Below are 14,045 nucleotides of genomic sequence, written 5' to 3'. Positions count from 1 at the left end.
CTGCAGGGGCAGAGCGGGCGGCGTCACCGCAGGCCGGGGCGGACCGAGCGGAGCCCGGCCGGAAGGAGGAGGTCCCCGGCCGGAGGGGCCCCAGCCAGGGCTGTGCGGGCTGATCGCTGGGATCCCTGCCCTACGCGAGCCTCCCCGGGAAAGCTACGGAAATAGCTCCGAAAGGAGGGCTCGGCCTTTTAGGCAAATGTATTTATTTCTTGGCCCTGGGACTTGAACCTTCAGTTTCACGTGTACTAACTCTGACTACAATTGACCCGGCCCTTGCGCAAGTACTGGATTGTGAAATATCCTACGTGGACGGACTTACTTCCCCTTGATGCCAACGCACTGGTCGCATCGTCCTTACTGCTTTCTGAAGCAGTTCTGGAAGTACTCTTTTGCAAGGGTCTTTTCGTGGTATGATAAAAAATATGGTGATTGCTGCTGCCGAGTGCCACCTAATGGAAAAGGAGGCTCATAAAACTATGGTGCTGGGCCGGGGATTGGGCTTGGTGGTTCTGCCGCCTGCCTCCCAGGCGCAAGGTCCTGAGTTCCATCCCCGGTACAAAACAAACAAACAAACAAACAAGATGCTGTGTCCCCATCCACCTTATTCACTGGATCTGGCAGCGGTGACTTCTGGCTCTTTCCTAAAGTCAAAAAGACTGGGAGTCGTTCTGCACGTTGAGGCCACCAGGACAGTGCCACTCAAGATACAAAAGAGGACATCCAGAGCCGCGTCCGAAGGTGGCAAGGACAGTGGGGTGAGTGTGTCCGAAGGGAGGGGAGGATTTTGAGGAGATTAACAGCAATATGTTTTTATTACAGTACAGTTTTTAGAGAGTTAAACATTGCTTGCACTTTTAAAATCAGACCTCATATCCAGGAGGCTCTCAGGGTGTGTATTACTCTCCCGCTCATACAGTGTCAATGACTCACCTAAAATCACATCCAGCAGTGAGGACAAACCAAAACCAGGAATGCTTTTTACCTTTTGCTACACGGTGTACAGATTATACCATCCTGGAGATGGGCAAAATACAGTAACTGGGGACCATTGTACAGATGTGGAAACTGAGGCAGAGAAAGACTTAGCGTCTTGCCTGAAGTCACACAGCCAGGCAGCGGGTTTTTCTGACTCCAAACCCTGCCCTTGAGAAACTTCCCCAGGTCCTGGACTGAGCAGAGGGAGGAAGAGGCCAAGCCAGCCTGGTTGCCAGTGGCCTTCTTTCTCCAGCAGGTGTTCAGGGCCAGGCCTGCATCTGCTGACAGGTATCCACCTGCGAGAGCGAACGTACCAGCTGTCACCCTCTCGGGGGAGTGTGCCGGCAGGAGAGGCCCTGTGGTTTTAGGGAAGTCGGCTCTGCCTTCCAGGACTTGTACGAACAGCATTTCTCTCTGGGGAGATCAGCAGCCAGCTGGAGAGCAGGTTACGAAACAACTGGGATCTTGCATGCTGCAGTGTTAAGTCACTGAGGTCTGACGTGTACGACCAGTTGGGACAGGGAAATGAGCCAGGACGGGGACTCACTCTTTGTTGGAATTCTTTTCTTTATTTTCTTTCTTGTTTGTTTTTTGTTTTTTTCCAGTACCAGGGATCGAACTCAGGACTTTGCACTTGCAAGGCAGGTGCGAGGCCACTGAGCCAAATAACCCCCAGCTCTTGTTGGAATTCTTTTTTTTTCGTACCGGGGATTGAACTCGGGACCTTGCCCTTGCGAGGCAGGTGGCAACCACTGAGCTAAATCCCTGGCCTGCCTCACTGGAATTCTTTTTTTTGTTGTTGTTTTTTTGAGACAGGGTCTCACTATGTAGTTCAGATTTGCACTGGAACTCACTGTGTAGCCCAGGCTGGTCTCTTGCAGAGATCCTCCTGCCTCAGCCTCCTGAGTGCTGGGATTACAGGCATGCGCCACCATGCCTGGCTTCTCACTGGAATTCTTAATGAGCAGCCTAAAGCCTCACTAAGGTCCTTTCCCCCAGCTCAGGGCTGAGGAACCTGACTCAATTTCTACACCAAACCTGCTTCTGTCACACAAAGCATATACTCTTTGTGGATCAAACAGTTTGTAAAAGTAAAGACAAGTGAAAAGGATTGCCGTGTCTTGGAATTCCTCTAGCCGGAGAGTAACATTTGGTCTGACTTCTTCGGCTATGTATTTTGTTTTCATTCTTACAGGGAATCATACTGTACACTAGTTGTACTTGCTTTTTCATCTAATTCAGCTCTGGTCAAAAACATCTGTATTCATAATGTAATTTTAAAGCTTGAAAAGCTATTGTGAGGTTATTGAGAAGGTCCCTACCGGGGTTTAGCTGAGTTACTTTATTTATTTTGTTATTGCTTGCTTGCTTTTCTAAATTTTGGGTACGACCTTAATTGTATTCCTTGGAATAAATCCCTGGGAGCGGGGACTCCAGGTCGGAGGTATTTAAAGCCCTCTCATCCGGACTGCAGTGTATTCTCTGTGGCCAGGCCACGCTGCCGTTCAAGGGTGGGGATGCGGACAGGAACAGAAGAGCGGTCAAGACAATGGAAACAGTGCTGCATTTCCAGTGTGCGCTCATCTGGAAATCACTGATGCCCGTCCAGAATCACGTTGCCAGGGTGGGTGGGCTGGGCTGTCTGGTCTCTCCCGGTCTATGCCCGGTTTAAAGCTCTGTCTTGATGCTTTACTGGAGCTGTAAACCGAAGGCTGCTTCTATCTCTGCTGTGTGCCTTTGTCTCCAGCGCGCCCTCCCCTTTTCCTCCCCACGCTCTGTCCTTTCTGGCCCTCTTTTCCCACCTAGGGGAGAAATAACTAATCTTCTGGTCAAAACAAATCCTCATTCATATGAAGTCAAGTCTTCGGGGTAGAAGGTGAACTAAGAGTAGGGACACATTTGGCTTGCTTATTTATGCAAATAGATAAGCCCCGTCTCCCTCGTAAAAGCCTCCTAAGCTCAGGCTGCCTTGCTGCGGGACAGAGGGTCCCACACTGACAGGGAGGATCCTGGCCAGGAAACTCAAGATTGGTTGGTCCCAGCCCAGCCCCGCCAGCCGCAGGAGAGATTCTGAGGCCAGGGCTCTGCTGTCCCCTTGTCAGTGCCCTGTCGCCACACTTGCCCCTGCAAGGCCCTTCCGAAACCTTCCGTAAAGGCTGAGCCCCGTCACAGAGCCTCCTAGGCCATGTGGGAGGTGCTCAGTGTTTGTTTGGGGAGTGAACAGAGGAAAATAAAAACCTAAAGTTAAGGGAGATGCCCCTGGGAAAGGGCTGCTTGACTTAATCATCCAGTAGTAGCTTGAAGGCAAGATCGTCCCAGATGATGGACGAGGGACAGAATTAACTCTCCGGATTCTTGCTGTCAACTCACCAGGCTTTTTGAGTCTGTTGTGCCCAGAACTTCTATAGGGAGATAAGGAATTAAGATGCTAGGACTAGGAGAATTTTGAAGGGTACCTGAAGCTGCTCTCTGTGCTATGCAGGGATTTTCATTCTTTTCTACTGCTTGGGAAAGAAAACATTGCCTCGTATGACCTGGGCTATCACTGGTCAGTTAAATAACTCTTCAGACTCGGTTTGGCCGCCTGTGAAGATGGGACTAAGAATGCTTCTTTTTGTTTTTGTTTTTTTCTTTTGTGGTACCAAGGATTGAATTCAGGACCTTGCACTCGCGAGGCAGGCAGAGGTGCCACTGAGCAAAACCCTGTGCCTATGATTGCGAGTCACGGGGGAGGCATCTGTCGAACCCCCTGCCCTCGTAAGTGCTTACTGCTGGTTGTGCCGGTCATGCCTGTGTGACCTGACTGAGGCTTCTGGTGTTTCTCTCAGCCTTCTCCCCTGAAGAGGAGCAACGATCCCTGAAGCCGGATGGCACGGAGAGGGAGCCCCCGTTTCGCAGTAGTGCAGGCGCCGTTGACAACACCCCCCCCCGTCAACTTGGGGAGACCCCACAGGCTGGGCGTGGGGGGTGCTAGACGGGTCACTGAAGGAGAGGGAATTTTATGTATGTGCGTGAGGACCACCGCCTTCTGGGAGCAGAAGGGTCTCTGTCTTGTTGATGCTTTTGTTCCTAGAGCTCGATATCAGCCTGGAACACTGGTAGGCACTCGACACACATGAATGCGTGCGTGAATCATGAATAAATAATCAAAGAGAGATACTGAGGCCCGGAGAGAGGAGGGAGAAGCAGCTATACAAACATGACCCAGAAGGTAAAAAGAGGCCCTTTCATCTCGCCTCCACATTACCTCCTGCTGAGTGAAAAAAAAAATCCTAGAAATATGGGCACTTGGAAGCTGATAATTTAAGCTGCTGGGGATCCCGTTCCCAGGGAGCTCGAATGAGGTCTGCTGTTCTCCGAACCGGGTGGAGGGTGAGGCTGCGGGGCTCGCGGTCTCCCTGGACTGGTAACCTAGCAACAGCCTCCAACTCAACCAATCACCGTGAGGCACCGCTGTCAGCCCTTCCCCTTAGCAACGCGCCCTGGATGCCGAGGATGGGGGGGCCCCTGGGGAGGCGCGGGGTGCACAGCTTCCCCAGGAAAGCCCCGCTAGTCTCTGGGTTTCTGCATGAAGAATCTGAGTCCGCAGCTCCTACCTAGTCCCAAATTGCAGGCTGAATTCTTGGCTGTATTTCCCTGGGGTTATATCTTGACTACCAGACTGCACAATGATAATAATTACTATAGTCTCAACCACCCTGAGTTGTTTATTCCTGAGCAGGGTTTCCCGCCTCTAATCTATTTATCCTCACCGTGACAGCTGGCCCCGTGGGGGGGGTGACACTGCTTTTGTCACCATTTTATTTCTATACCCTGTACTGTGGGTGCATTGATTAAAAACAGTTTGACTTGGACCACTCATACAGACCCTAAACACACGGCTTTCTGAGTTCAAGAGATCAGGTGTGACCCTAGACCCTGTCCCATCTCGCTGTCCCCTGCCTTCGGAAGGCAGCCCCTCAAGGTAAACTGAAAATTCTGAGAGCCTTGGTCAAGAGCACTCATCTGGGTGATTTCTTTCATTTTGCCAGTGAGAATCCTTCCTAGGATAAAAGTTAGGCTCAACAAATATTGGATGGGTGGACAGACACAGGATGGACGGATGGATGCACATAGGATAGGTGATGGACGAGGATGGACACACCCGAGGCCGCACAGTCTGCGTTTGCAGAAGCAGCATTAGAACGTCTATGAAAGCTCACCTTTTCCTGCTCTGGTCTGAATACCTTATAAACTTTGGCCCAAAGCAAAAACAACTCTGACCTATTGGGCGCTTACATACAACAGAACAGAACAAAGGCCGTACATTTTTATAGGCAATAATCCTCCTTGCAGACTTCTCCTTAGCCACATGAGTTTATTCAAGAATTGAGTTTGAAAGCTCAGATCGTCTTATATCACATTGCCATGGGAACAGATGTGCCTCCTCTAGTCGTCACCTGGGCTTCCAGACAGGGCCCCCGGGGCCTCTTCTCTGCCCCAGGGTACAGAGCCAGGGCCACACCCCACGCACGCGCCTCTCCCTCAGAATCCACGAGGACCCTGCAGTGTGCAGCCACTGTAAATCTCACTGGTCTCCCCCAAGGAGACAGGCAGAGAGGGAACGCGTCTAGAAAGTTCTCTGGAAATGCATAATACTCTCAGGGCGATTGCCCTGCTCTCTTCTGTTTTCTTTGTGACCCAGAAGGCCCTTCAGAATCCTAGGTAGAAATCAATCCCGCCCCCTTCCAGATCCTCCCTGCATTCTGAGGGGACGCAGGATGAGCTGTGATCACGTCACACAGAGTCTGAAGGGCTCTGCACATCGCGTGTGTGATCAGGAGACCTATAGGAGGGCTCTGTGGAGAAGTCACCCCGAGCACCTCTCACAGGGGAGACTTTCATCAGGGCACCCCGCAGAGGAAGGCCCAGGCCTCCCTGCCCAACTAATGGCCCTCCCGGGTCATTTTTTGTAGCATTTTATAAGAGTGCCTTATGTATTTGTCACGTCTTCTGGTGTCGCCGTCTGGACCCGCAAGCAGATAACTGTGTGGCCTATGGGGTTTAGGGAGAAAGCTGTCACGTAGCTCGAAAAGTGACTCCTGATGTATTAATGAGGAAGGATGGGGACCTTAGAAATTCAGAGAAGTCCCAGTGTTGTGCTCTGCTGGGAAAAATGATTTAATCCCTAAATCCCTGTTTCCTCATTTGTAAAATGATTATACATACAGTATCCACTTAATAAGGTGGTTGGGGAATTAAAATAAATGATGTATGTAAAACACTTAGTAGGGGACCTGGCATCTTCTAAGTGCCTGGTAAAAAGCTATTATGAGAGGGACAGTGTGGTGTGAACCTGAACAGAACACCTTTTTACCAAACACCTGCTTTCTCAGGCAGGTAGATAACTCTGGGAATGGCTTTTGTCTAGCTGTGGTTTGGCTTCCCAAGGACAGACATCAGACTGTGTGGCCCGTCCTGGGACCTGGGACGAATGGAGGATGGTTGAACAGAATATCTCACCACCAACTTGGCTCAGACAGGGTGCTGTGGCTGGAGCATGACCCCCTAAAACCTCAATTCCCAATGCAGGATCGGGAAGGTGGAGCCCTCGTTAGCGGGTGGACACCATTTCTGAGGGAACGTGTGGTCTGTCACAGGGGCTCAGCCTCCCTTCTCTTCACCCTCTGCTTTTTGCCACGAGCTGAGGAGGTACAAGGCCCTCACCGGAGACAGGGCCGATGTCGGTGCCACACTCCTGGATTTCTCAGCCTGCAGGGCTGTGAGCCAAAATAAACCTCTGTTCTTTTTAAGTTACCCTGTCTCAAGTGTTTAATTACAGCAACAGAAAATTAGACTAAGACAGGTGGTTTTGAAATCGGAGAAACAAAAGTTCTGGAACACTTTCTTGAAATGAAATTTAAACAAAAACCCCTGTGCATAAGACAGGGGGGTTCAAAGTCAGGGCTTCAGATCTGTCTTTCTTCCTCCTGATTTCCCTGTGTGGCTGCAAAACCACAGGGCTCCTGGAACACAGTCCGGAGACCCCTGGACTAAGCAGGGTGCATCTCTAGCCACTCGCTTCCTGTTCTGGGGTCTAAACATCATCGCTATCCGTAAAGTGACTTTCCCTCTCTGACATTCTAGTGTCACAGATCACATCCGCAATGACAGAGAATTCTCTACGAGCCAAGAAAACCCCAAAATAGAATTCGCAAAGACGCATACAGCGTCATCCCTGCTGAAGGCCGGCAGCTCCCGCTCCCATTTGAGGAGCGGCGGTGTGGGGAAGCCGTGGGACCCAGGAGGGCTCGGCGGGCTCCTCCATCCACCAGGGTGATGAAAGGAGACCGAAACCTGCAGCCCCGAGGACAGGACACGGGGCCTGGGGCGGTGGAGAGAGCCTCACAGTGAGGGGGCGCTGTCCTGGGAGGCAGAGGTCCCTCGAGGCAGTGAGTGCTGCCTGGGGCCCTGCGCGACCGGTCACCTGGGTCCTTTCCCTGCCAACAGACTGACCAGTGGCTGCAGAGCCCGGTGTTGGTCCCAGGTAGGAGACAGCGACTTCATCATCTCCTGTCACCCGTTACAAAGTATGGCAGAGACGGCTGGTTGTCCCTAATATCCCCGCTCCCTTCCTTCATCAGTTCTCTCTTTGTTTGGATTGAACCCAGCATCTTTGCACTACTTTTCATCTCCACCATGTTGTATTTTTTAATTTGAGACAAGGTCTTGCTAAGTCACTAAATCACCCAGACTGGGTTCAAATTTGTGATCCTCCTGCCTCAGCCTCCCAGAGTGCTGGGATTTCAAGTGTGCACCACCACAGCTGGCTCTTCCTTAGTTACTGAACCTCCGATGTTTCACGGGCCATGCAGCCTCCCAAAATTAAGCCTGCATTTCCCAGCCTTCTTTGCAGTCAGGTGAGGCCATGTGACTGACCCAGGGATGTGAGCTGCCAGGACACGTGTCCCCTTTGAGTCCCTCTCTCAGCGGAAAGGGCACGTGGACCCCTCTCCCCTCCCGAACAGCTGAACAGCCGAACTGGTGGCAGTTAGGGAGACTTGGCAGGAGGTGACATCTGAGGAGAGGCGGAGCCTAGGTGGAGAAGTAAGGGGACGGCTTGGGCCAAGGTACAGAGATGCGACACCACTCGAGATCACAGTGGAGGAGAAAAGCAGAGCCCAGGGCCCGGCCCCGACCCTCAGCTCTGTTCTCCTGGACCTGACGTGCGTGCGTGGGGTGGAGTAGTGGAGAAGGCCTAGGGAGAGGAACCGAAGGTGCTTTCTTTCTGAGGACCAAACAGTGTCAGGCGAGGAGCTCAGCTCACTGCGCGGGCCCCGCCTGCCCAGCTCCACTCTGTGCTGGGTGCAAACCACCAACCCCACTCCCTGGGCTGCTCCAGGGACCTGACGTCCTCATCTGTAGAGATGGAGGCTTGGAAATGCCCTGCAGAAACAGAGCCACACGCAGTGCCCACATGACTTCTGGGGGAGTTTTACCTTACTTCAAACTAAGTCATTTCAATAAACCCATCACAACCACGAGGCAATGCTGAAGGGTTACAGGTGAGACCCCACCCTGTTCCTGCAGATAAATGTTGCAGTTAGATGATAGGGCTTGGGGATCCATTATATTATTCTGTCAAATATGCTTGAAAATTTTCCCTGATAAAAGTTTTGGCTGGGCATGGTGGTGCATGCCTGTAATCCCAGCACTCGGGAGGCTGAGGCAGGAGGATTGCTGCAAGTTTGAGGCTTGCCTGGGCTACATAATAACTTCAAGGCTGGGCCAGGGATTTAGCTCACTGGTTTTGTTGCCTGCCTTGAAAATTGAAGGACCTGAGTTTGATCCCCGAAACAAAAAAAAAAAAAAAAAAAAAAAAAAAGCTTGCATAACTTCAAGGCCAACCTGAACTACAAAGGGAAACCCTGTCTCAAAACAAAGCAAAACAAAAAGTTTAAAGTGGACATAAATATTCACAGAAGCACTGCTCATAAAAGCCCCAAGTAAAAATAACTCAAATATTCATCATTTAATGGATGAATAAACAACTCTGGCATAATCTATTCGATGGAATATTACTTGGTCATGAAGATGGATGGTGTACTGAGCCATGCCCCAGTTTGGTGAACTTGAGAATATAATGATGAATGAAAGAAATCAGATGCAAAAGACCACAAATTGTATGATTTCCTTTATGTTAAATGTCCAGAATAGGTACACCTAAAGAGACAGAGAGTTTAGTTAGTCCTGGCTGCCAGGGACAAGAGTATGGAAGAATTGAGAGGTGACAGGTTTTTTTCTTTTTAGAATAATTTCAATATTTGGATATTGTGAGATGTTTTCAGAGTTCTGTGAATTGTGCACTAAATTAGTGAATTGTATGGAAGGAGAATTTTATGCTAATAAAGTATTTTTAAGTTTCATTTTAAGAGAAGGAAAGAAAGAAACAACTACGTGGGGCTCTGGGCCCGTGGGGCATCGCTCTTGGGAATAGGGCGAGGCCGGCTCCTCCTCTAGGGAGCTGGCTGTCAATGGGCCCGGCCAGGGGGCTCTAGAAACAAAGCCAGCCTGAAGCTGCTGGAGCGCAGCTGGTTTTCTCTACCCTGCAAAGCTCCACACCCCGTTTATGATCAGGCCCAGAGCGCTGGTTGTGCAGGACGTGGCGGGCATTTCATGCGTAGGCCTGAAACGCTGGCCCGGTCATCGCTGCTGCCCGCTCATACACAGCGCTGACTCCCGCGGGGGCCCAAAGCACCCTGGGCTGCCGCTCTGTCTGCCCGAGGGGCCCCCCCCGGGAGCGCTGACCCGGAAACCCCGCCTCCGTTGGTGCGGGTGGAGCCTGGGGAGCTGCGGGATCTTCCCAGGGGTCCTGTGGCCAACCTTAGGGCTCTGGATGAGTGGGCTCTAAAGGACACTATTTTTTCTTTTTCTTTTTTCCGTGCAGTACTGGGAATTGAATCCGGAGCCTTCACACTGGCTGGGCTGCACCCCTAGTCCTTTCTATTTTAAGATACTGACTCTCCAAGTTGCCCGAGCTGGGCTTAAACTTGAGTCCTCCTGCCTCAGCCTTCCAGAGTGCTGGGATCCTGCCCGGCTCTGATGGGTGCTTTTTCTCGTGAGAAGAGCGTATCCCGATTACGGCACGGGCGAGGGCAAGCGTTCTTGGGGCAGTGCCTCTTCTCTCTGTTGCTGCTAGGTCGCGGGATAGCAAGTCGGTCCCATTGACGGGAGGGGCTCCCTGACTGTGGGGAGAAAGGCGCCAGGTAGTAGTTTAAGGAGAAAGGGCTTTCACCGCTATCAAATCTCCGCTCTTTGCTAAGAGAAAGATCCTTTTCCAAAATTATGCAAGGGCAGCTTTGAGGCAATTTTCCAACACCACTTCTGCCCAGTTGGACATTTGGGAACTCCCTGGTTGTTATGGAGACCACCAAGCCTCCGCTGAATGCGTGCATGGATGGATGGGTGTTTACTGCAACGCTGTGGAAAACCTCCACTGTGTTAGTGCTTTTCCACGCATTTCCCTGTGCCCCCAAATTGGGCCTACCCTAGACCTAGGCCACCTGTTGGAATGGGGGCCCTCTCCTGCCTCAGCTTCCCTGGGGACAGAACAACTTCAGGACAGAAGTTGTTGGAGGCCGAGGAGAGGCCCTGGTGCCAGGTGATTAAGAATTTTGTTCAAGACAGAGACAAACTTCTGGTTGTAGGCAGGTCATGTGGTTATTTACACATAAAGTCTGAGATGATCTAACAACCAACTTACAAGGTCACTCAAAGTAAGTGAATTTTGCGTTGGCTCAAAATGTAAAAATCACCTGCTTCCTTTTCTAGCAAAGAGCATTCATTAGATCTGTAAAGGCCACAGGAAAAGAAGAACCCTCTCCTCACAGAAACCAAAACTCTGAGACCCTCAGTCTCACGAGTCCCAGAACTTGGATAACCAGCAGCAGTGTTTGGGGGCTGCCCCCAGTTAGGCGGCACATGAAAAAAATGATTGAGAGATTGGACCTCGGCCAGGCATGGTGCCACACACTAGCAATCCCAGCACTCTGGGAGGCTGAGGCAGGAGGATGGGAAGTTTAAACCCAGCCTGGACAACCTAGTGAGACCCTGTCTCAAAAGCAAATGTTAAAAGTGTGATGTAGCTCAGTGTGAAGGCCCTGAGTTCAATCCCCAGTACTACAAAATAAGAGATAGATAGGATGAATAGGTAGGTAGATAGATAGATAGATAGATAGATAGATTGGATTGCTATCTCAACCCCCAGCCAAATAAACTCTAGCTGGATTGACCTAAATACACACAAACATCTTGAAAACATCCAAAAGGCAAAGTAGAAGAAACTATTGTTACAAAAATTTTAAAACACAAATTGTAAAAGACAGATACACGTGACTACATTAAATTTTTGAGAATGCCAAAAAACAGCAGAAACCAAATAAAAAGATAAGCCATGGGGTTGGGGGTGATAGGGGCAGCCTCCACGACAGACAAATGAGTCGCCTATAGAACAGGTAAAGAACATTTAGAGGTTAAAACAGGCTGCTGGCAATAAAACAGGGAGAGTGCCGGGGGTGGTGGTGCACGCCTGCAATCCCAGCACTCGGGAGGCTGAGGCAGGAGGATCGCTGTGAGTTCCAGACCAGCCTGGGCTACATAGTGAGTTCCAGGTCAGTCTCAACTACACAGTGAGACCCTGTCTCAAAAACAACAACAACAACAACAACAACAACAACAACAACAACCACCACCAAACAAACAAATAAAATGGGATGAGGGCAGGGAGGTAAGTTACAGAGGAGGGAACAGGCGGGGATGATAAACACAGCAGGGATCTGTCCTCAGTGGCAAGCAGGACGCACTGTCTAGACAGCAAAACCGACGCGACGTCACTTACAGTTTCACAGTCCTCAGACTGAACTGCAGCCTTCAAGTCTGACAGCACCCAGGGTCCATGACATCTCACAGAAATTAGGACTCACTCACAGGCCCGAGGTGGACAGGCTCAGTCACTTTGGAGAGAGATTCTGTCCTGTTTCCGAAGAGCACGCCCTGGAACGACCACGTGTGTGCCATGGGGACGTGGGTCCCGCTCGACAAGCCTGGTCTGCCCATCCGCCAAGCGATGCATGGACCTGCGGCACAGCCGTGGTGGGCCATGGGCCCTTGGAGAAATTCAGCAAACCCAGTCCTGGCTCTTGTTCTTTTTTGGTTTGGTTTTTTGCGAGACAGTTTCTTGCTATGTAGCCCTGGCTGGCGTTGAACTCCCTACATAGCCCAAACTGACCTCAGACTCAATGTGATCCTCCTGCCTCAGCCTCCTGCGTGCTGAGTCACAGGACCATGTCACCGGCACGCATGGTCTCGTTTTTTATCTGCTGCTAACTGAGGCCAGAGCTCTACGCCAGTCACTTTTCCTTCATCGTACAATGCCATTCCCAAATACCCTCGGGCCCTTTCCCTCCTGCCCCTGTCTGGGCTCGGAGACGGCTGTGACCAGGACCTCACCGTCCACACTGCCGGCACCCTATCCTGACTCAGCTTTGCCAAGGAACAGTGTGGTCAGAGCACAAGGGTGTGGCCGGACTGGTTCCGGTCCCCGCTCCTCACCCCAGGTCGGTCTGTGCGACCTTGCCGAGTTATGTAAGTGTCCCCGACTCGGTGTCCTCCTCTGCGCAGTGGGGATAATGACAGTATTCACCTCGGAACGTGCTGGGAGCACTGAAGGCGTTAACGCGCAAGGACAGTACGGGCTCAGCGCAGAGGCAGTGCCAGTCAGTGGTAAATTACACGGCAGTCCAGGCAACAGAGCCGACAGGGACACAGAGACATCGCGTGCAGAGACCAGTCTGCCACCTCCCCTCAACTTCTCTGGAGCAGAGAGCAGCGCAGCCTGGCCTGGGTCCCACAGAGAAATGGCTTCCTCACGACTTTCCTTCCCTCCTGCACGGCCCAGGCCCGTCACCACCAGGCCAAGCAGGTTCCTGGCACTGTTTAGCTAGCTGAAGGAACTGAATTCATTCGGAAAAATCTGAGAGCCAGAGGGGAAGACACCACTGACATGCCAGAGTATTTTAAGAGGCGTGGTGGTGCACGCCTGTAATCCCACCAACCTGGGAGGCTGAGGCAGGAGGATCACAAATCCAAGCCCAGCCTAAGCAATTTAGCGACTTAGACAAAGGTGGGGGCTGCTGGGAGTGGAGCTCAGTGCAAAGGTTCTGAGTTCAGTCTTCAGTACTGGGGCAGACAGGTGGGGAGACCCCCAGGTGTAGTGATGCACCCCTGTAATTCCAGCCTTCTGGAGGCTGAGGCGGGAAGATCACTGTGAGTTCGAGAGACCAGCCTGGACTACACAGCAAGACCTTGGTGCAAACAAAAACGAAACGAAATAAAAAAGATTTCCACCCAGCTGAGGATTTAGCTCGGTGGTTCTGCCACTGGCCTCCAGTGCCAAAAAAAAAAAAAAAAAAAAAAAAAAAGCTCCTGTCCCTAAGGCGCCCTGTAGGGCTGGAATGCGGTCCTGATACCGAGTCCTCACATGTGGCAGCTGCCCGCACTCGTCTCCTTGACTCCGGTATCCAGGCACAGACCGGCTCCAGTCTCCGCCGGGTCCTCCCCACCAGCAGCGTCCTTCACCTGCCCCTCCAACCCTCCCCGCCCACTGCAGAGACCCCACTCCCTGCTGCTCCTAGGAGCGTCCTTAGGATCCGTCTCGCCTTTCTAGAATTTCTGGATCTTGGCCCGGTGCTCAGCAGCAGCTCAGCAGGTGCGAGTCTCCCAGCCGGGCCCCACCCCAGGGAGCCGAGGAGACAGCAGTGCGGCCCCAGCTTGGCTCAGAGGCCCCGGGACCTTCCAAGCAGCGGTGGGTGGCACCAGGGCTCCCAAATCCTGCTGGTTTGCTGCTTCTCCAGAGCGAATCTGCACCGTAACCGAGGCCACGCTGAGCCCCTTCAGCCCGGTGTGGCCGCGGGGCGGTGTCACCCTAGGGTCTGCCGTCCCCGCCAGCCCTGCAGCTCGGTTCTCGGAGCCGCCGGACTCACCCATCTCGATCCCGCAGATGACCAGGGCCGCGATGACCGCCCCTGCCGAGG

The sequence above is a fragment of the Fukomys damarensis genome, unplaced genomic scaffold (assembly GCF_012274545.1).
Source record: "Fukomys damarensis isolate Sample0158 unplaced genomic scaffold, DMR_v1.0_HiC HiC_scaffold_20, whole genome shotgun sequence".
Classification (NCBI taxonomy): domain Eukaryota; kingdom Metazoa; phylum Chordata; class Mammalia; order Rodentia; family Bathyergidae; genus Fukomys; species Fukomys damarensis.
This window is presented reverse-complemented; position numbering follows the sequence as displayed.